This window comes from Piliocolobus tephrosceles, chromosome 12 (genome assembly GCF_002776525.5).
Source record: "Piliocolobus tephrosceles isolate RC106 chromosome 12, ASM277652v3, whole genome shotgun sequence".
Classification (NCBI taxonomy): domain Eukaryota; kingdom Metazoa; phylum Chordata; class Mammalia; order Primates; family Cercopithecidae; genus Piliocolobus; species Piliocolobus tephrosceles.
Genome location: NC_045445.1, coordinates 56,373,259 through 56,397,803, shown reverse-complemented (window position 1 = coordinate 56,397,803; position 24,545 = coordinate 56,373,259). Strand labels below are relative to the sequence as shown.

The 24,545-nt window shown below is 37.7% G+C and overlaps 1 protein-coding gene across 3 annotated transcripts in view; it reads left to right on the top strand.

The window, feature by feature from the left end:
• The window catches only part of DIAPH2 (diaphanous related formin 2), a 927,958-nt gene that overhangs the window by 791,075 nt on the left and 112,338 nt on the right, over positions 1–24,545 (top strand). The window lies entirely within an intron of this gene.

Sequence of the window (24,545 nt, the reverse complement as noted above, 5' to 3'; positions counted from 1 at the left end):
TTGAGACGGAGTCTCCCTCTGTCGCCCAGGCTGGAGTGCAGTGGCCGGATCTCAGCTCACTGCAAGCTCCGCCTCCGGGGTTTACGCCTCCAGAGTAACTGGGACTACAGGCACCCGTCACCACGCCCGGCTAGTTTTTTTTGTATTTTTTAGTAGAGACGGGGTTTCACCGTGTTACCCAGGATGCTCTCGATCTCCTGACCTCGTGATCCACCCGTCTCGGCCTCCCAAAGTGCTGGGATTACAGGCTTGAGCCACCGAGCCCGGCAATGACTCTATTTTTCATTCAAGACTGTATGCTTACTGTGTTGTGCAGAACATTCTGCCAGGCATTAAGCGGGATACAAAAGCAGTCTAAGATATGATCTCTATCCTATGAATGTGTTTTTAAAATGCGTACTAGTCATTATTGGAGTGACTGTTATATAAAGACAAAAGCCACTAGGGTAGCCATGTTTTTTGCCAGTTATTAGCCATATATAGCGCATGTGTACACACATACATATATGTAATATATAATTTTAGTATATTTAAATTAATCCATATTTTCAAGAACTTCATTAACTTGAACATTCAGAAATACCCTGAGTGTTTTAAGACATAATTGCAAATAACTCATGTAACACTTATATTTTTCTATCTTTGCATGTATGAAGTTTATGCATTCAGGCTTGTGCAAATGTGTTTATATCATTTACCTAAACCCTTGATTATTTACATGTTCCTATATGGGATCACAGTCCTTCAGATATGATTCATAGCAAAGTGATTTCTTTACCTATTGGTATTCTACTATTGAGATACTTTAAGAATCCTGTGAGTTGTGTACATGGAAATATAAAATTGATTTTATCATTAATCCATTCAGAAATCATATTGGGCAATAGCACTACTACATGTACATTTAGTAGCAAACATGGATAGAATATTTGGAGATAATGAAGATTTCAAGACTGTGTTAAGAAAAAAAATAAAAATAAAAATAAAAACAACCATGCAAGAGACTGGGCTCTTGGCTCTCAGCTCCAAAGCATGTGAAATATTCAACTTAAGAACATAACTGCAGGAAGCACTTCTAGGTCATGGGAGTTGCTATGCACAAAAGAGGTATGCTTGTTCTAGCTCAGAGAAGCTTCCACATGTATTATTTACTGAGGAAGCCTCATCTTAATGCCGTATAGAGAAGCCCAAATGACATACTCTTCGCAAGTGGCAGTATTGGTATTAGAGCATTCCAAGGGTGTGAGAATTAGTTTGGAAGTGAACTGAGAAAAAGCAAATAATATTTCTTAACTATTGTAGAAAATGGAGGTATCGCTAGGAAAATTATATTTTCCTCTGGTCTTTCTCACCATTTATTTATTCTGCTCACCAAGGACCCTGGCTTTTGAGGAGAGGTCCATGGCTGAGAGAACATTAAAAGGAAACAGTGAAAGTGGAGAACGCAGATGCATATTTGGATTCAGGAGGACGGGGAGGTTCAAGAGGTACCTTCTATAGCAGAGTTGGTTGTTAAGTCACACTACCCACAACATGCTGCCTATAATAACCACAGAAGAAAGGTCATACATAGGTAGGCCTGTTCTCTCTTTTATGCTCACTTACCACGCAAATGACATCTTTGTGCCTGTTGCTTGAGATCATTGCCTAAAAAAGTTGAGTTGAAACTGGCAATGAAGAAAGAATGGGCCGGGCATGGTGGCTCATGCCTGTAATCCCAACAGTTTGGGAGGCCAAGGCAGGTGGATCACCTGAGATCAGGAGTTCTAGACCAGCCTGGCCAACATGGTGAAACCCCATCTCTACTAAAAATACAAAAAATTAGCCGGGCATGGTGGTGCGCCTGTAATCCCAGCTACTTGGGAGGCTGAGGCAGGAGAATTACTTGAACCTGGGAGGTGGAGGTTGCAGTGAGCCAAGATGGCGCCATTGCACTCCAGACTGGGCAACAAGAGTGAAACTCCGTCTCAAAAAAGAAAGAAAGAAAAATACAGAAAAAATGGAGGACTTTAACATTTCTTGAGTACCTATTATTTGCTTGGCGCTGTTCTAGGTGTCATATGTACACCATCTCATTACATCTTCACAACATTCCCGAGCGTTAGGTTTTCTTTTCCCAAGTTTACAGGGGAAGGAATGGAAGATTAGAGAAGCTAAGTAGTTTGGCCAAGGTCATAGCTGGTGAATGGCTGAATCAGAATCTGAACACCAGTTTGTCTAATTCTATACTGCATGCTATTTCCTTACAATGTTGCCTTTTCCTTAGGGGCGCATGCAAAAGATTTATGATTTCCTTCCGATTTTCTTTGGTCATGGTGCTCTAAACACTCGTAGCTGAATTTTTAGTTCTACCTCGAGTAAGTGTGGTAACACTACTACATTTTTAAGGAATGAGTGATATAATTTGTAGAAATATTCACTGGAATGCTTTTAAGAGATTTCAAATCAAAAAGTTGAAAATTCATGCTGTGCTCTAGGCATTATTGATCCTGAGCCATCTCATGCAGGTAGATATAAATCCTCTTCTTAAAGATCTCTGGTGAAAAAACACTTTCAGGCTTTTCCATAGTAATTTACCTCATTGCTGAAAAGGTTTACACATAGGTGTATGCGCATTGTTAGGACCAATGACATAATGCCCGGTTGCAGTGAATCAAGCTATTAAAATAATAATCCCTTTTAAAATTATAATCTTCAAAGGGTTTCCTAAAATCACTTATAGGAAGTTTATGTGATTTTGCTGTTTCTCTAGGAAAGGCAGTTACGTTTGAATATTTAAATAATCAGGCCTTGTGTGGGTCACACAGGGATTTTTATTTTGCATTTGGATTCCCTTTATGGTTTAAATCACAGATCTCTACCTTAAATGCAAATGAATGGAGTGTTGAGAATTGACATAATTTTTTAGATTGCCACAGTTATTTCCAGGGAGTTTTACACCTCAGTGTAAGCGTCTTATCCTGTATTATAATTGCTTGCTTGTTTGTCCTTCTAATAAGACCATGAGCAATGGAGGGCAAGGATTGTGCCTTACTCATCACAGTATCTCTAATGTTTAGCATAATACTTGACACACAGGAGTGATCAATAGTTATCTATTGAGTGACTGAATTAATTTCTCCAATTGATTCCGCTTAGGCCTTTCTCCTGCATTCCCCCAAATGCAACCTGCTAATTCACATTTCTCTATCCTGGTCTATGTTATCTATCTCACCTGGAGTGCTCTTTCCTTCTTTTCTCCACTTACATAAGTCCACCTAGTTCTTCCTGGTACAACTAATTGCTACAAGCGTCCTGTTCTGACTATTCTAGTTCTCATAGAGTCATGTCCTCCTCATACCTTGACTCTTTTAGCCTGTGGGATCCCCACACACTTTAGCCCTTTATTATGTGCAGCTTTATATTATTTGCCAATTTAAAAAATATTTCTGTCTTGTTTTCCCAACCATTATGGAAAGTGGCCATGTAGGCCGGGCGCGGTGGCTCACACCTATAATCCCAGCACTTTAGGAGACTGAGGCGGGTATATCATGAGGTGAGGAGATCAAGACCATCCTGGCTAACATGGTGAAACCCCGTCTCTGCTAAAAAATAAAAAATAATAAAAAATAAAAATTAGCCGGGCGTGATTGTGGGCGCCTGTAGTCCCAGCTACTCGGGAGGCTGAGGCAGGAGAATGGCGTGAACCTGGGAGGCGGAGCTTGCAGTGAGCCGAGTTTGCGCTACTGCACTCCAACCTGAGTGACAGAGGGGAACCCCGTCTCAAAAAAAAAAAAAAAAAAAAAAAAAAAAAGAAAAGTGGCCATGTGTTGTATCATTTTCTCTCCCCTTCATGGTGACTTAAGTGTAGAAGAGACCATGGGATAACAAACTATGGCCTAAAAGCCAAATCCAGTCCAAAACCTAATAATATTTCTTTCTTTCTTTTTTTTTTTTTTTAATTTATCTATTTATTTATTTATTTTTGAGACGGAGTCTCACTGTATCGCCCAGGCTGGAATGCAATGGCGTAATCTTGGCTCACTGCAACCTCTGCCTTCTGGAATCAAGTGATTATCCTGCCTCAGCCTGCTGAGTAGCTGGGATTACAGGCACATGCCACCACGCCCGGCTAATTTTTTGTATTTTTAGTAGAGATGGGGTTTCACCAGGTTGGTGAGGCTGGTCTCAAACTCCTGACCTCGTGATCTGCCCGCCTTGGCCTCCCAAAGTGCTGGGATTAGAGGCGTGAGCCACCGTGCCCGGCAAGAACATTTCTTATGATTTTAAATGGTGAGAAAGCAATCATAAGGGCTGGGTGTGGTGGCTCACGCCTGTAATCCCAACACTTTGGGAGGCCAAGGTAGGTGGATCACTTGAGGTCAGAAGTTCGAGACCAGCCTGGCCAACGTGGTGAAACCCGTCTGTACTAAAGATACAAAAATGAGCCGGGCGTGGTAACTGGTGCCTGTAGTCCCAGCTACTCGGGAGGCTGAGGCAGGAGAATCGCTTGAACCCAGGAGGCAGAGGTTGCAGCGAGCAGAGATCGTGCCACTGCACTCTAGCCTAGGCAACAGAGGGACTGTCTCAAAAACCACAAGAAAAACATTTTGTGACATGAAAATTATATGAAATTCAACTTTCCATAAATACATTTTTTTTGCAACATAGCCACATTTATTCATTTACATAGTATTTATGCCTGCTTTTGGGCTACAGCAGTAGAGTTGGGCAATTGTGACAGAGACTCTGGTCCACAAAGCCTAAAATATTTACTAGCTGACCCTTTACAGAGAAAGTTTGCCAACTGCTGGAATAGATCATCAATGAATACTTACTGGTTAAATAATTCATTGTCTTATGACTCTATTATATTATGAAACAAGATACTCTGAAAGTACTGTTAATTATGCTGTCTTGCCTTACATAAAGAAAAATAGTAATAAAAGCAACCTCTGGAGCGCAGATTATTTTTATCTTTTAGTTGTTGAAGTATAAAAGTTTTCATTTTCTGATTGTCTGGTAAACTGACTTATAATACCCTTATTAGTTTTAAACCTTTTCAAATATGCAGAACCTCTTCCTGCAGAGATTTTAAAGAACAGGGTAAGGCCAGGCGCGGTGGCTCACACCTGTGATCCCAGCACTTTGGGAGGCCGAGGCGGGTGGATCACTGAGGTGAGGAGTTCGAGACCAGCCTGGCTGACATGGTGAAACCCTGTCTCTACTAAAAATACAAAAAATTAACCGGGCATGGTGGTGGGTGCCTGTAATCTCAGCTACTCGAGAGGCTGAGACAGGAGAATCGCTTGAACCCGGGAGGCAGAGGTTGCAGTGAGCAGAGATCGCGCCACCACACTCCAGCCTGAGTGACGGAGCATGACTCCATCTCAAATAAAATAAAATAAAATAATAATAATAATAACAATAATAAAGAACAGGGTAGATGATTATCATTCTGGAATGGACTAGATAACTTCTAGTATTGTGCAGCCCAGTCATTCCTTGAATCTCCTCTAAATGTAAACCTTGCTTTATTAGAAATGAGAAAATCTGATTTGTGGATATGAAGTCTCCTCATCCCCCATAACTCCTTGATTCTCCTTTGCCAGGACCTCCCCCCACCCTCCACTTTTGGTTTAATCTAGTTCTTCTAATTAAATATGAGATAATTAAAGTTCACAGAGTTTAAACCCAGCAGGTTTGATTTAATGATAAAAATCTTGGTTTGTCAGCTTTTCAAGGCATAATCCTGGCTGCTGCCTTATCTGACAGGTAGTCAGCCTAGCAGGTCTGAGGATGAAAACCAGAGCATCTCATCTTTTCCGGCATGACTTGCTATTTATCTTCTGAGGTGTAATTTACAATTGCCCTATAGAAAATGGGTAGGGTTAAATAAGTAAAAAAGGCCTCTTTTTGCTTTGGCTCAATTAATTCATTTCCTATGTGGTTGTCGATGACTAGGCTTACAAAGTAGACAGGTGTATTTCAAATGAGGGGAAAATACCCCAAACATAGCATATTTGATTATTGTAAATTATTCCTTTACTCACTGAATATGTAAAGTATGTAAATTTAGTCCTGCTGTCAAAAGGTAGCTCTGTGCCATTAGTTTCTGCAGCAGACAAGGCCTGCTGCATCCTGTACTGCATTTTCAGAGAGATAATTCTAATGACAGCTTGAGCAATTGCCTTAATGAGCCAGAAAGGTGTTCTTTTTTCTTCGTGTTTAGCTATTTAGAGTCATCTGAAATAGAGATCATCTGTAGATATTACAGAGGGAAAAAAGACATGGGTTATCTTATTAATGTGTTTCTCCAAGCATGCTAAGAATGAACCATCAATCAGGTATTTGCCAAGAAAATAGCTTGTTGTCAGTTCTGTATAGGTGATCTGGCAACCTGAAATGCAAGTTTAGGTTCTAATTATCATGTTAGCTAAGTAAAATAGTTATCATTGTTGCATCTATAAGTCATTTTGGGAAATACTGTAGGGCTTACCAAACTGATCACAAAATAGCATTAATATTGTAAACCTGAAGTGAACAACATAACCAGTTTTTTTAAAAATAAAGCACTCTACTTGAGTCATCAGGAAAACATTAGAAATCTACATACGTGCATCGTATTATATGTAAAATTTAGTTTAATTGCGGCTTTGTGTTGTTAGAACCCAACACATTAATATTAACATTTGAGACAAATTTCCTATCATCTGAGTCCTTCATTCTAAGTGAAATGTCCATATTTTCTCATTAATTTGAGTCTATTTAAAGATAAGTCACATCACAGTAACATAAAGATTGGAAAAGTAATGTTCACATTTTAGTTAAAGTCATGAAATATATACCCATAATTGACTATGGTGTTTTGATTTGGTTATAAATTATAGCTGTGCCTTCCACATGGAGCTAAGAGAAGTCATGGCTTAACACATTAGTGGTGGAAAGTGTAAGTTTACACTTAAGCCACTCCCCAGCCAAGGATTTGCATAAAAAATGAGTGAAGTTCACTTGGGCTTATGTTAGCAAAATAGCAAAGGTAGAGGCACTCTAAAGGTCCTTTCTGCCACCGTTGTGTACAATACATGTCTGCATCTTGCCTAATCTTAATTAAATCATGTCTCCTGGGTCTGAGGACTGAAATTCTGAAATGTAACCAATATTTAAGAGCTTAAACAGTGAACAGTGCTTTTGTATAGAACTTGTAGTATGAAATAAGACTTCAAAAAAGCCAGAGCTGTAGAATTAATTTTTTCAATTGAATGAGTAATACTGTTTTAAAAAATATACATGGCCCGGCATGGTTGCTCACGCCTGTAATCCCAGGACTTTGGGAGGCCGAGGTAGGGAGTTCGAGACCAGCCTGACCAATATGCAGAAACCCCATCTCTACTTAAAAAAATACAAAATTAGCTAGGTGCGGTGGCATATGCCTGTAATCCCAGCTACTCAGGAGGCTGAGGTAGGAGAATCACTTGAAGCCGGGAGCTGGAGGTTGTGGTGAGCCGAGATTGCGCCATTGCACTCCAGTCTGGGCAACAAGAGCAGAACTCCGTCTCAAAAAAAAAAAAAAAATATATATATATATATATACACACACACACATACACACACATATCCTTTTTATGGCTGGGTACAGTGGCTTACCCCTATAATCCCAGCACTTTGGGAGGCCAAGGTGGGCAGATTGCCTGAAGTCAGGAGTTCAAGACCAGCCTGGCCAACATGGTGAAACCCCATCTCTACTAATTATACAAAAATCAGCCAGGCATGGTAGCTGGCCCCTGTAATCCCATCTACTCGGGAGGCTGAGGCAGGGAGAATTGCTTGAACCTGGGAGGTGGAGGTTGCAGTGAGCACAGATAGTGCAAGTGCACTCCAGCCTGGGCAACAGAGTGAGACTCTGTCTCAAAAAATATATATAGGCCGGACACTGTGACTCACACCTGTAATCCCAGCACTTTAGGAGACCCAGGCGGGTGGATCACCTAAGGTCAGGAGTTCGAGACCAGCCTGACCAACATGGTGAAACCCTTCTGTACTAAAAATACAAAATTAGCTGGGCATGGTGGCACATGCCTGTAATCCCAGCTACACTGGAGGCTGAGGCAGGAGAATCACTTGAACCTGGGAGGCAGGGGTTGCAGTGAGCCGAGATTGTGCCATTGCACTCCAACCTGGGTAACAGAGCAAGACTCTGTCTAAAAAAATATATGTGTGTGTGTGTGTGTGTGTGTGTACATATATACACACACACATATCCTTTTTAGTTTAAATAATCTATTGTATTAGAAAGAAAAAGTTACACAAGTGAATCAGCTCTACAGTTTTTAGAAGGTAAATCAAATAATTACTAAGTTGAAGTATAGTGAGACAAACTATCATGTGAAATTATATTTCCCTATAAATTTCTTATTGAAATCTTGCATTGATTTGTGTGTGTGTGTTTGACTAATGAAGTAAAGTGTGGGGACTACTAAAGAATTTAGATTTAATGCCTAGGTAATGGGTACTTGTCCAATTACAGATCTTCATGAAGTTTCTAATGAAAAAAACACTAAAGAGCTCTTCTTCTCAGCCATATCATAAATGACAAAAATCTCAGCTCTCCAGGCATAAGTCAGTAATAAGTGGAAGAGTGACTCTTCTAGTTACTAATTCATTTGCGGAGTTTTCCAAAGTTAGCTTGCATTGTAAGTTTCTTATAAGGAGGATCATTTCATGAGAGTTAGTTTTTTGCTATTGTCACAATTGTGTAATCATCCCCATAAAAGTGTGATATGCATACACTCAACACATTCAATTGGTAATTCTTGCTAGTAAAGCCAAAAATTCTATTCTATACTTAGACATCCATGGAGGTGATCCTTATAATGCATTATGTGTCAAATTTTATTCTTTTTCAAAACTCCAAAGAAAATATGACATTTTACTATGTCTTTGAATCTCTGATTATGTAAATTTGTTTATGTTAATCTATAACATGTTACTTGGTTTCTTTGAAGCTCTGTTTTCAAGCTGATGATGCTAAAATTTGTGTTAATTCACATCTAGGTATACTTGAAATCACCTAATTTGAAATGGCAGTTCTTAAACAGTTAGCTCTAAGAAATGTAATTATGTAAAGAATATTTTGTATGAAATTTTGAATACATTGGTAGAAACATAGTTAATTGTTCACTGCATCCCAAAATAGTAGGCTTGGAAAGTGATACTTTTCTGCTTTAATTTTAAATCATGTACATTTTATAAGAAAGAAGTAAGCCTATCCCCATATTAGGCAAGTCAGATTAAATGTTAGTTCCATTAATTCAAAGAAAGTAGCCTCAGTTGATGATGATTCAATGCCAGTTGAAAAATAAACAGATATGCAAAATCTTGGTTTCTTCCTGTAATTTCTTACCATTTTTTTCAGTTTCTTTGTTGTTCTGTTAAATCTTTAGTTAGGTTATGATAGAAGGCCATGGTACCTCATTGTTCTTTAACTCCAGTGGTTGGTTGTTTTTAATTCCATTAATGGTAGTTTTTTTGTTTTTTTGTTTTTTGTTTTTGTTTTGTTTTTTATTTTTTCGATATATCAAACATTTTCTGTGAAAGGAGAAAGGATAGAAGAGCTTTGACTTACAAACTGACTTGAAAGCTATTCCAGCAATTGGTTGTCTTTGAAGTAGGCAATTTACCCTTTTTTTCCCCCTTCAAAATCGGTTATACTACATGTTTCCTTTTTGAAACCGGAAAGAGTGAACTGTGCATCACAGTTGTCTTATCTATAGCAAATCTATAACTCCTGAATCCTTTCTTCCCGACCCCACCCACCCTGGGGGCTACTTCTCCACCATTAGTTTATCTTCATCAGAGAATTACAAGAGGCATAGCAGCACAGCCTTGTGCTTTCTAGTCTAAAAGTGTTACTTCCCCAGACAACTGAAATTTGAGTTAAGCCCATGCCCCAGGAGAAGAAAGGTCAGGAAGTTATTTTGCTTTCTGAGAGGCTACAGAGATGACAGCAAAGGAGATGAAGAGCCTTGGCATCTACTCCAGAAATTGCTCTTGACTGCCAGACTTCGATCTAATCTCTATGTCACATCATCAGCATTCACTGTGTACCTCATATACAAAAGCAGAAGAGTAGCTGGATTTCTTTAAAATTGTGCCCTTCATTTGTTTCCCTTGCATGTTCTATTTCCCCAATTAACTTTGTGAGCCCTGGACAAATTAGTTAACCTCACTGGGCCTCAAAGGCCTCATCTGCAAAATGAATGGTTTAGAATAGATGGTCTTTATGATCCCTTCCGTTGCGAACATTCTATGCTGTGAAATCTCAAGGCTGTAAACTATATGAGAGTAGGAGCCAATTTTTTTTTTATCATTTTTTTAATCTTCCCACAGGGCCTAATGTAACTTTGGCTGTACTACCTTGCTTTCACTATGTGAAGTAGATTTTGAAGACAGCTCTAATATGTACTAAACTCAATTAGAAATTAGACATCCCATTTTAGTTGAAAGTCAGATTATTAGGTGTAGATGTTATATGAACTTGCTTGTTTCAAAAGGAAGAAAACATTCTGGGAAATGAATCATTGGGATGGAATTATGTAACCCCATTTAGGAAAACAGTACTTTAATAATAGGCTATGAAAGAGTTATGGGTTGAATTGTCACCAAAAAGGTATGTTTAAGTCCTAATCCCCAGTATTTGTGAATAGGACCTTGTTTGTGATTGGAGCCTTTGAAAATGTAATCAAGTTAAGATATGGTCATACTGGATTAGAGTACACCCTAAATCCAATGACTGGTGTCCTTATAAGTAGGCCATGTGGAACACAAAGATACACAGGGAGAATGCCACGTAACTGTGGAAGCATAGATTGGAGTTATGCAGCTGCCAAGGAATCCCAAGGATTGATGGTTACCATAAAAAGCTAGGAGAGAGAAGTGCAACAACAAATTATCCATCAGAACCTTCAAAAGAACCAACCCTGCCTGTACCCTAACTTCAGAATTTTTGTATCCAGAGCTGCGAGAGAATACATTTCTGTTGTTGTAAGTCACCCAGTCTGTCGTAATTTATTACAGCAGACCTAGGAAACTAATACAGAAGATGTGGACACTGGCCTAGGAAAAGTCCCCAAAGAATACATACAGCTCTGGACTGAAACAGTGATAGCTTGCAACTACTGTAGGACATCTACTTTCAGTCTAGGATGTCTTCATATTTTATAAAATGTAAATCTAGATAGTAATAGAACATTAAGATCTTTGGAGCAACTCACCATTCCTTACGAGATCAGGACCGATCTTATACAAACCCTGATCAGCCTGAATTAGGATCACATTTGTTATAATTATTACTGATTCCTTGTGAGTCACCTTTGACCCAGCATATCATACCCACAAGCCTAAGAGTAAGCTGCAGAAAGACTGTTTCTTAGAATGGTCGTCCATTATTGACTACCCTCTTCTACCTTATGCATGTTTCTTTTGTCCCTTTTTTTTTTAACCATTTATAAAGTTAGATGCTAAAGAATTTTGAGCTCAGAAATAATATTTCCAAAGAAACAATGTGTAAATCAATTTAAGCTGTTTACTTGCCCATTGGGAATAACCTCTCTCTTACTTTCTACCTATGAAAACTTCACCCAGGCTTTCACCATGCATAGCTCCGATCCCATCTACCTCATCAAGGCTTCGTTGAATCCCCCATTTTGAAGTAATCTGCTTGCTGCAATTACATAACTTATACTCTCTGTGTAGTTCTGTTGACACTTAGCAAAAAGTACCCTATATTATAGTTTTGTTTTTATATCTGTGTGTCTTATTGTTAAAGAAAAAATTATTATGACACTTGTTAAAGACGGTAAGGCAGACTTCATTCAGAGGGACTACTACAGTGGAATTTTGTAGTACGGTAGTGAGATTAAGCTTAACTCCAAACACAAGAAGTACCAAGTGGACATTTATAGCCATGAACCAGGGTGTGGGGCGATTGATAGAAAATTACTAAGAGGAAACATCAGGCCTATGGGCATTCCAGCTAAACTGACTTGACAGGATTCTTGCTGAAGTCAGACCAAGATGATAAGATACCCAGGGTGGGGGATCTGCACTAAACTAACCCAGTAGTATTTTTGCTAAAACAGGACTAAATGAGCCAGGGACAGAGCCTAAGTTTGGGTCTAGTTAAAAAGGGAGCTCTGAAGAATCTGACTAAAGTTTGGTCAAAGAAGAGAGTCTTTGTCATTATCTCCTCCATGAGATTCTAGAGAATAGGAATTATAATTCATGCTCTTTTGTATCTCTACTCCCTACTGCCCCCACCCCCATGAAAAACAGCGTATGCATGTCATAAAGTAGTTTGTAGTTGAGTATTTTTCAATGATGGTTGACTAATTTTGACAGAGCCGACACCTTAATTCACCAGTTAAATTGGCTCTAGGCACAGCCTTCCACAACTCATCATTATTTGACTAAATGAAGACGATATATTCTAAGACTCTGGCACAGAATTTCTGGTTAACAGTGGTTGGCATAATTTATTCTCTTGCCTGTTATTTTCAAGTGATGTTACTGCTTTGAACTCATTTTTTAAAGTAATATTTATAAATATAACTGGTAAAAGTGTGGCATCTTTAGCCAATGAAAAGAATTGCTGTCAGCTTGAGAAAAGAAACGTAAAGCACTAAGTATACTAGAAATTGCAGACATCCTCACAAAAGTGATGGATTAATGACCACATACAGCATTATGAAAGCTAGTTATAGTTTGCTTAAACCAGTCTCTCTCTTTATGGCATTCTCAATCTTTTTAAACAGCTAGGATATAATAACATTTTAAAAATTAAAGTATTTCACATAACCAAGAACTTGATATGAAATGAGCAACATTAAGCACAAAACAATTGAAGCTTCAAATACTGGAGCAGGCAAGAATTTTAAACAGCCCAAATGAATAAGGATGCAACATTGTTGTGCTTCTTCAGATGCAGGAATAATCAGGCTCAAAGGTTAGCAGAAAGAGATTTTATAGCAATAATGGCTCCCCATACCATTTTTCTCTTGTGACTTTGACTCACAAAGGTGAAGCTTTCATTTGAAGATTTGATACAATGCAGCTGCCAACAGCAGGGGGGAGAATTTGGCCAAATGGCTGGACTCTCAAACATCTATGAGGGACAGAGATTGAGAGGGAGAGACGGGTAGAAATTGAGAGAGATAGAAAAGGAAAAGAGGAGGGAACCAAAAAGGAAAAAAAAAAAAAAAGATTTGCATTACCAATGACAAATCAAAGTTGAAAGTTTGCCTTTCCTGTTGTCATTCATTGCCATTCATATTTAGAAAGCAGACTGCTGTGATAATTGATTTGATGGTCCAGCTTGAGTGGAAGCACTTCTGGGCATAGCAGCCTCAGAGATGCCAAAAAAGAAGAAAAGGTGGGAATGAAGTAATGCACTACTTTCTCCTCAGAGGCATGTGGCCCAGTTTTTAAGAGCAGAAAAACATGCTCTAGGGTGGGGGGAGTAGAAACCTAAAGAACTTAGTAATAAATACAAAAATGACCATATAGCTCCAGTCAGATAAAAATAGGCATTCAAACCAAGACAATGAGAGGACATATTTTACTGACAAGTGAATAATAGGGGAGTGTGGTGGAAATAATCTGATTTTTAACAGACTCTGTCCTTTGGGAGTACCTTTTTTGCTCTTCTTTTATATAGAGACAAAAGTGATTTCTTTTCTAAAAAGCCTTTTAATTTTTAAGCTTTTCATACTAGATTGATAGTTCAGAAGGAGAAAAAGAAAACAATAATTGAGACTGAAAAGCTATGTATGTGCCTGGATTATCTAAACATCACTGAATTTATTTCCTTGAAGCAATAGGTAATAATGAAGCTTGTCCTTAGATTTGCGTAGAGGTTGGTGTTCAGCCATTGCTTCCTGCTGATATGAATAAGTTAGGAGACTAAAGTGCCAGTTGAAGGGGGCAAAAGAGAGAGAGAGAGAGAAAGAGTTTTTTAAAGTACTGAATTCACTGCCTGACCTCTTAATCACAACTGCCAATTGGATTGTGTGCCCTGTCATTCCATTTAAGAACCTAAACAAACCGGATAAAAGACATAGCTGTCAAAACACAAATTTTAATCAGAACCTGATTGTCTTTTGAGAGAAATGTACTTGTGTTCAAAAGTAGACCAGTCCTTTAACTTTGCTGCCTTTCTCTCTTTTCTTCCCTCTCCCTTCTGTCTTCATTTTTCCTTTCTTCGTTTACGTACCTAGCTAGCTGCCCCTACTTATACCTACAGAGAAAGCCTGTTGTTTGACCTCATTGAATGTGTTATACATAAGCAGCTGTTATGCAAATAGCAATACCTTCACGTCACAATTTCTGTTTTCCTGGTAAGGTTCTCAACTACAGTGAGACATTAAGCTTTCTGGGTTAAAACAACAACAACCACCAAAGCCCTCAAATGTATGACTTATTTTTAAAAGATTCATACAAAATTAATATGGAGGAAACAGTGTTAGCTATCGGTATAATGCATGACAGTATTTCTGAAAATCTTTTTAAAAAATCATGAGAATTACCTGGGAAACTTACTAAAATTCATTATACAATGTATACCTATATGAAAACATCACGTTGTACCCCATAAATATATATAGTTACTATATATCAATCATAAATTCTTTTTAAATTTAGATTATCAGACCCCACCCCAGGTCTTGAATCACAGTATATGGTGCTCAGGAATTCACATTTTAACAAGTGCTCAGATCACTTTTCTACTTACTACTGAAGTTTGACTTCCAGAGACGTAATAATTAAAGAGCAATATTTAATCACATCAACTGGAATCTAATTCCGTTTTTACCATTACTAGTTGTGTAAACTTAGGCCAATTATCTATCTTTCCTAAAACTTAATTTCCTCATCCATGAAATGTATGTAACAATGCCTACCTACTAGGGTTGTTCTGAGAATTAAATAAGATAATGAATATAAAACAGCACAGTAGCTGTTGATTCTAATATCAATACATAGTCAGTGTGATTGATATTGTTTATCTTTTGTGATTTAGAAATAGGTTCTTTTCTATGGGTTGTTCATACTGCCTCCCTGTAAAGAATAGTTTCTATTTCAATTTTATATTAACATAGAGAGTACTTTTTCATGTCTCAAGAATGTATAAGATTAAACATCAGGCCAGGCGTGGTGGCTCACGCCTGTAAGCCCAGCACTTTGGGAGGCCGAGGTGGGTAGATCACAAGGTCAGGAGATCGAGACCATCCTGGCTAACACGGTGAAACCCCTGTCTCTACTAAAAATACAATAAATTAGCCGGGCGTGGTGGCACGTGCCTGTAGTCCCAGCTACTCAGGAGGCTGAGGCAGGAGAATCGCTTGAACCTGGGAGGCAGAGGTTGCAGTGAGCCGAGATCGCGCCACTGCACTCCAGCCTGGTGACAGAGTGAGAAAAAAAAAAAAAAAGAAAAGATTTAAACATCATCCCTGTCACTTCATCTTACCCAGTGGGGAAACAAAACTATTTTAAACTAAAGTAGTAGCACGTGCTTACTGGCATAGAGCAGAACATTCTTATTAATACCAACTCTATGTAGATAACTAGATATATACATTATGCACAGGTGAATGTGTAATTAAAGAGCATTTAGGTGCTGAACTTGATGAATGAGAGGGAAAAATGCCTGGGATGTCAGTGTGGTACTGTACATACCAAAGGCAATTCACAGTGTGACTAGTAGCCCCACCTGTCTCACACCCAAAGATAATTCATCAAATAATACCACATCTAAACTGACAGATTCTTTGTCTTCATAGACTAAAATAGAGAAAAGATCACTAGATTAAAAAAAAAAAAAATCGAATCCCAAAGCTTACTAGCTCTGTTACTTCAGACAAACCTCTTACCCTCGGTGCCCCCATCTATAAAATGAGGATAATTATATTTGCCCCACCTCACAGCCTTGAAGTGAAAAGAAATGTGGTAATGTATCCAGGAAGGATTTGTAAACTAAATGCTGCACAAACAAATGGTATTATTTCATACCTATTCAAATGGACTGAAAGTCATTTGAAAATGTTATCAACTTTTGACCGTGATTGCATTCTCATTTTCCAAGGAAATCCAAAAGATAGATTAAATTTGAATTCTTCATTGTTGTGCCTTGCTGATTTTTGCTTGAGGTGATCAGACTGCATTGATGCATTTTTACACAGCTTTTGTTGAATATTCCTTGGTCCAAAAGCGTTCAGCTTTGTGGCTTTGAAGCTCCAATTCCCTGATCAATGTCTGAACTTGTGAAGCTTGAAATTTGTCATTTAGCATTGACTTATGTGTAAATTTGAGTCAAAACTCAGTGTCCTTTAAACATCTCGGGGCAAATTTTCAGCATGGCCTCATTTTTACTGTTATGATCATGTATTTGTAAGTACAGATTGCCACTTTTGTCCTCAAGAGAGCACAACGTGGTCATTGCACCTGCCATGAGGTAATTGAAGGTGCAAAAAACCCCACTTCTACAAAAAAGTCTTTGTAACACTCCCTTCCCTTACACCCCTCCCCTCCCTTCCTCTGTGTGTACCGAAAGAAAAAAAAAAAAAAAAGAGATAATAGCATTAACAGGCTATGAATAGAGATCAGCGTTTCTTTTCAAGAAAAATAAACCGTATTTAATCTGGGCTTCTTCTCTTAAAAAAAAAAAAAATGAAGAAGAAAAGAAATACACAAGATACCTGGAGTAATTTAAAACAAAAATATTCATGGAAATGGCAATGTCTTTCACAATTATTATTCAATTGCAATGTTATATGCTCCTTCACTTAAACAAATGAGTAGTTTTGACTACTGGAAGATAGCATTTGAAAGTCAATTATGGAACTTCCAGCACACCTATGCTTTTAGTGTCCTAAACTTATCCTCTAAAGTTACTCTAGACCAAAAGAGTAACATTTGTTTTTGATACATCCTTCTTTGTACCAGTGTTCTCTAAGTCCTTTTTGGATTCTCGTGCTAGAGAAAAAGAGATATAAGAAATGAAAGATAAACCTAACCTAGGGTTTATCTGTTACCTAAACGGTATATATGTTACAAATGACTTATAAAATTACCCAGGCAGTGGGAGCACTTCCTAGCCATTTTCTGGTGTGCTACCTGTGGCCATTCTAAGCATTGACTAAAAATTACTCATAGAGCTTGATTTTATTGCTAGTGATATATTTACACATACTGTTTAGCCAGGACTATTCATATACTACATATATGCCTACTAGCCCGGTGCAAGTAGGTAGTCACTTGTTTACCTCTCAGAAACATCAAGCTGTTGTTTATTTTTCCTTTTTAAAAATTTGGCTATATTTGTTTTTTGGTTGTAGGAGGAAAACAAGAGATCTACCCTCTTATCAAATCTTTAAGTGCACAATACAATATTGTTGACTATAGGCACTATGCCATACAACAGATCTGTAGAATTCATTCATCTTGCACAAATGAAACTTTATACCTGTTGAACAGCAGCTCCCCACTCCTCCTTCTCCCCAGACCCTGGCAACCACCATTCTACTCTGTTTCTATGAGTTTGACTATTTTAAATAGCTCATAAACGTGGAATCCCACAGTATGAGTCTTTCTGTGCCTGTCTTAATTCACTTAGCATATGTCTCCAGGTTCAACCATGTTGTCACATATGGCAGGATTTCTTTGTTTAAGGCTGAATCATATTCCATCGTATGTACATACCACATTTACTCCATTTACTCTATTCATTCATCGATGGACACTTGGATTCTTTCCCTATCTTGGCTGTTGTGAATAATGCTGCAGTGAACTTGGGAGTGCAGATATCTCTTTGAGAACCCGCTTTCAATTCTTTTTTTTTTTTTTTTTTTTTTTTTGAGACAGAGTCTTGCTCTGTCACCCAGGCTGGAGTGCAGTGGCGCAATCTCGGCTCACTGTAACCTCCACCTCCTGGGTTCAAGCGATTCTCCTGCCTCAGCCTCCTGAGTAGCTGGGATTACAGGCACGTGCCACCACACCCTGCTAATTTTTTGTATCTTTAGTAGAGACAGGGTTTCACCGTGTTAGCCAGGATGGTCTCAATCTCCTGACCTTGTGATCTGCCTGCCTTGGCCTCCCAAAGTGCTGGGATTACAGGCGTGAGCCACCGTGCCCGGCCTCAATTCTTTTGGACATATGCCCAGAAGAGGGATTACTGAATCATCTGGTAAGTCTGTTTTTAATTTTCTGAGGAAGCTTCATACTGTTTTCCATAGTGGCTGCATCATTTTACACTCCCACTAACAGTTGTATAAGGGTTCCAATTTCTTCACATCCTTAACAGTGCTTGTTACCTTTTCACATCCTTAACAATGCCTGTTACTTTTTGTTGTTGTTGTTAAATAGTAGACATCCTAACTGGGGTGAGGTAACATCTCACTGTAGTTTTTGATTTGCATTTCCTTGATTAGTGATGTTGAGCATCTTTTCACATACCTGTTGGCCATTTGTATGTCTACTTTGGAGAAATGTCTATTCAAAACCTTTCCTTATTTTTTAAACTAGCTATTTGGGAGTTTTTTTGTTTTTTATTTTGTGTTTGAGATGGCGTTTCACCCTTGTTACCCAGGCTGGAGTGCAATGGCACAATGTCCGTTCACCACAACCTCTGCCTCCCAGGTTCAAGCGATTCTTCTGCCTCAGCCTCCCGAGTAGCTGGGATTACAGGCATGCGCCACCACGCCCAGCTAATTTTGTATTTTTAGTAGAGATGGGGTTTCTGCATGTTGGTCAGGCTGGTCTCGACCTCCCAACCTCAGGTGATCTGCCCACCTTGGCCTCCCAAAGTGCTAAAATTACAGCCATGAGCCACCGCACCCGGCTATTTTGTTTGTTTGTTTTTTTTTTGATCTTGAGTTATTTGAGTTCCTTATGTATTTTGATATATTTTGGATAATAGCCCTTTATCAGATATGCAGCTAGCAAATATTTTCTCCCATTTTTGTAAATTGCCTTTTCATTTTGATTGTTTGCTGTACAGAAGCTCTTTAGTTTTATGTAATCTCACTGTGTTTTTGCTTTTGTTGCTTATGCTTTTGGTGTCATATTCAAGAAATCATTGCCCAGACCAATACCATGAGGCTTTTCCCCTTTGTTTTCTTCAAGGAGTTTTGTAGGTTTAGGTCTTATTTTTAAATCTTTAACTCATTTTCAGTTGATTCTTATATATAATGTGGGATGAAGGTCCAATTTCATTCTTTTGTATGTCCATATCCAATTTTCCCACTACCATTTGTTGAAGAGACTTTCCTTTTCTCATTGTGTGTTCCTGGCACCCCATACAAAGATCAGTTGACCATACATGCATGGATTTATTTCTAGGCTCTCTATTCTCTTTCCTTGGTCTACATGTCTGTTTTTATGTCAGTCTCATATTGTTTTAATTGCTGAAGGTTTGTGATATATTTTAAAATAAAGAAGTGTGGCGAATCCAGCCATGTTCTTCTTTCTCAAGATTTCTTTGGCTATTCATGGTCTTTTGTAGTTATGAATTTTACGATGGGTTTTTCTATTTCCCTGAAAAATGCCATTGGGACATTTAAAGGGATTGCATTGAATCTATACATTATGTTAAGTAGTATGGACATTTTAACAATATTAAGTCTTTCACTGAATATCTTTTCATTTATATATGTTGTCTTTAATTTGTTTCATCAACTTTATGTAGTTTTCGCTGTACAAGTCTTTCACCTCCTTGGTTAAATGTATTCCTAAGTATTTCATTCTTTGTAATACTATGTAAATGGGATTGCTTTCTCAGTTTTGTTTTGAGTAGTTTATTGTTAATATATAGAAATGCAATTGATTTTTGCATGTTGATTTTTTATCGTGCAACTTTGCTGAATTTTTAAATTAGTTTTAACAGCTTTTTGTGGAATATTTAGGGTTTTCTCTATATAAGATCATGTTTCTGCAAACAGAGATAGTTTTACTTCTTTTTTCTTCTCCCAATTGTAATGTCTTTTTTTTTTTTTTCTTGGTCTTGTTGCTCCAGCTAGAGTTTCCAGTACTATCTTGAATATAAATGGTGAGGGTGGGCATTCTTTTCTTTTCCTGATATGAGAAGAAAAACTTTGTGTTTTATCATTAGTTTGATATTAGCAGTGGGCTTTCATATATGGCCTTAATTGTGTTGAGGTAAATTCCTTGTATATCTAATGTATTGATAGTGTTTATCATGGAAAGGTGTTGAATTTTGTCAAATGTTCTTTCTGCATCTATTGGGATGCTTGTGTGATTTTTATCCTTCATTCTATTAATGTGGTGTAGCACATTAATTGATTTGCATATGTTCAAGCCATCCTCACATATTAGGGATAAGTCCCATTTGATCATGATGTATGATTTTTTTAGAACTTAGTGTTGAATTCAGTTTGCTAATATTTTCTTGGGGATTTTCACATCTGTTTTCATCGAAGATACTGGTCTGTAGTTTTCTTGTAGTGTCTGTGACTTTGTATTAGGGTAATGCTGGCTTGATAAAATGAGTTTCAAAGTGTACTCTCTTAAAGTCTTTAAAAAGTGTTGGGGTTAATTCTTCCTTAAATGTTTGATAAAATTCACTACTGACACCATCTAATGGATTTTTCTTTTTGGGGAGGTTTTTGATTACTGATTCAAACTCCTTGTTTTTTATTGGTCTGTTTAAATTTTCCATTTCATCATGATTTACCCTTGGTAGGTTGTATATTTCTATGAATATAACCATTGCTTCGAGATTATCCAATTTGTTGGTGTATAATTCTTTATAGTAGTCTCTTCTGATCCTGTTTATTTCTGTGGCATCAGTTCTAATGTCTCATCTTTCATTTCTGATTTTGAATCTTTTTTTTTTTTTTTTAGTATAAGGACTTTTCCATTTTGTTTATATTTTCAGAAAAAAAAATCTGGAGAATGTTCCATGTGTGCATGAGAAGAATGTGTATTTCTCCACTGTTGGGTGATATGTCTTCTGTATGTCTTTTAGTTCCTCTTGCTCTATAGTGCTGTTCAAGTCTATTGTTTCCTTATTGATTTTTTTTTTTTTTTTTGCATGGTTGTTCTATTCATTATCAAAAGTGGGATATGAATTATCTTACTAATACCGCAGTGCTGTCTGTTTCCTACTTCAGATCGGTCAGTGATTACTTTGTATATTTAGATGCTCTAATATTTGGTGCATATGTAGATTTATAATTGTTATATCTTCCTGATGAATTGCTTTCATTATTATATAATGACCTTTTTTGCCTCTATGTTGGTTTTTGACTTATAGTCTATTTTGTCTCACATAAAGTATAGCCACTCCTGCTCTCTTTTGGTTACCACTTGTGTGGAATATCTTTTGCTTTCTCTTTACTTTCAGGCTATGTGTGTCCTCAAAGGTAAGTGTAGTCTCTTACAGGTAGCATATAGTTAGATATTGTTTATTTATCTATTCTGCCACTCTGTGTCTTTTGTTTGGGGAGTTTAATCCATTTGCATTTATTTATTTATTTATTTAATTTAATTTAATTTTATTTTATTTTGAGACGGAGTCTTGCTTCGTTGCCCAGGCTGGAGTGCAGTGGCGCAATCTTGGTTCATTGCAGTCCCCGCCTCCCGGGTTCAAGTGATTCTCCTGTCTCAGCCTGCCAAGTAGCTGGGACTACAGGTGCACACCACCACACTCAGCTAATTTTTGTATTTTTAGTAGAGACGGAGTTTAACCATGTTGCCCAGGATGGTCTCGATCTCCTGACCTCGTGATCTGCCCGAAGTGCTGGGATTACAGGCGTGAGCCACTGCACCAGGCCTCCATTTACGTTGGAAGGACTTACTATTGCCCTTTTGTTAATTGTTTTCAGTTTTGTAGTCTTTTTGTCCTTGTTTTCTTCTCTTGCTATCTTCTTTTGTGATTTGTTCATTTTTTGTAGTGATATGCTTTAGTTCCTTCTTCTTTTTCTTTTGTGTATCTTCTATAGTTAATTTCTTTATGATTACCATGAAGCTTGCATAGATTGTCTTACAGTTATAGCAGTTCTATAGTAAGCTGCTGACAGCTTAACTGCACTCACATACAAAAACCCTACACTTTTACTTCTCCCTCCCCATACTTTGTTATTGATGTCATAGTTTAAATCTTTTTATATTGTGTATCCATTAACAAATTTGTGTAGTTATAATCTTAATATTTTTGTCTTTTAACTTTAATAGTAGAGTTTAAAGTTATTTACAGTCCACCATTATTATAGTATCCGGGCTGGGCACAGTGGCTCATGCTTCTAATCCCAGCACTTCGGGAGGCCGAAGTGGGCAAATTTATTGAGTCTAGGAATTCAAGACCAGCCTGGGCAACATGGCAAAACCTTGTCTCTGTTAAAAATGCAAAAAATTAGCCAGGCATGGTGGTGCACACTTGTAGTCCCGCTTCTCAGGAGACTGAGGTGGGAGAATCACCTGAGCCCAGGAAGCTGAGGCTGCAGTGAGCTGTGATCATGCCACTGCAGTCTAGCCTAGGCAATAGGAATGAGACCCTGTCTCAAAAAATATATATATATATATTTACATGTAAACTATATATTTTATTTATATATTTATATATACTTATATATAAATATATATTATATATAAATATATAATATATATTTATATACACTATATAAATGTGTAATTTATATAGTGTGTATAATTTATGTAATTATGTATATAGTATATATAATTTATGTAATTTATATAAATTATGTAAATGTGTAAATATTTATATACATTATATAAATATATAGATAAATATATATTATATATAAATATATAATTTATATAAAATAATATATAAAAATAGATAATTTTTATATATAAAATATTTAATTTTTATATATGAAATAAATATATTTTTATATATTTTATATATATTATATATAAAAATATATATAGTATTCTGTGTTTGTCTGTATGCTTACCCATACCAGTGTGTTTTATTCTTTCATATGCTTTTGTGTTACTGTTTTCGCATCTGTTCATTTCTACTTGAAGAACTCCCTTTAGCATCATATCTAGTGGTGATGAACTCCTGTGCCTTTTGTTTGTTTGGGAAAGTCTTTATCTCTCCTTCACTTTTGAAGGACAATTTTGCTAGATATAGTATTCTTGATTGGCATTTTTTTTTTCTTTTAACACTTTGAATATTATAAGCTCACTGCCTTCTGGTCTGCAAGGTTTCTGCTATGAAATCCACTGATAGTCTTATGGAGGACTCACTTTACATCATGAGTCACTTTTCTCTTGCTCCTTTAAAATTTTTCTTTGACTTTGTGCAATTTGATTAGATTGTATCTCAGTGTAGACTTCTTTGGGTTTCTCTAATTTGGCATTCTTTGGGCTTCATGAATCTGGATATCCATTTCCTTCCCCAGATTTGAGATGTTTTCCTCCATGAGTTCTTTATACAAGCTTTTCCCCCTGCCTATCTCTTTTCTCCTTTGAGATTCCCATAATAAATGTATTGGTCTGCTTGATGATGTTCAGTAAGTAGCTTAGGCTTTCTTCATTCTTTATCATTCTTTGCTTTTTGTTCCTCTGGCTATATAATTTGGATGACTTGTCTTCAGTTTCACTGATTCCTTCTGCTTAATCAAGTCTGCTGTTTAATCAGTGTAGTGATTTTTCAGTTCAGTCACTGAACCAGAATTTCTGTTTGGTTATTTAATTTAATTAATTAATTAATTAATTGAGATGGAGTTTCACTCTTGTTGCCCAGGCTGGAGTGCAATGGCACAATCTTGGCTCACTGCAACCTCTGCCTCCTGGGTTCAAGCTATTCTCCTGCCTCAGCCTCCCAAGTAGCTGGGATTACAGGCATGCGCCACCACACCCAGATAATTTTGTATTTTTAGTAGAGACGGGGTTTCTCCATATTAGTCAGGCTAGTCTTGAACTCCCAACCTCAGGTGATCTGCCCACCTTGGCCTCTCAAAGTGCTGGGATTACAGGCATGAGCCACCGAGCCCGGCCTGGTTATTTTTTTAAAACTAATTTCTATCTCTGTTAGGGCCAGATGTGGTGGCTCATGCCTGTAATCCAGCACTTTGGGAAGCCAAGGCAGGTGGATCACTTGAGGTCAGGAGTTCAAGACCAGTCTGGCCAACATGGTGAGACACCATCTGTACTAAAAAAAAATTACAAAAATTAGCCAGGTGTGGTTGCACGTACCTGTAATCCCAGCTACTGGGGAGGCTGAGGCAAGAGAATCTCTTGAGCCTGGGAAGCAAAGGTTGCAATGAGCCAAGATTGTGCCACTGCACTCTAGTCTGGGTGACAGAGTGGGACTCCGTCTCAAAAAACAACAGAGGCAACTCAAAACAGCAACAAAAAAACCAGCCTGAGCTGGGCATGGTGGCTCACACCTGTAATCCCAGCACTTTGGGAGGCTGAGGTACGCAAATCACTTGAGGTCAGGAGTTTGAGACCAGCCTGGCCAACATAGGGAAACCTCATCTCTACTTAAAAAACTATATATATATATATATAATTGTATATAT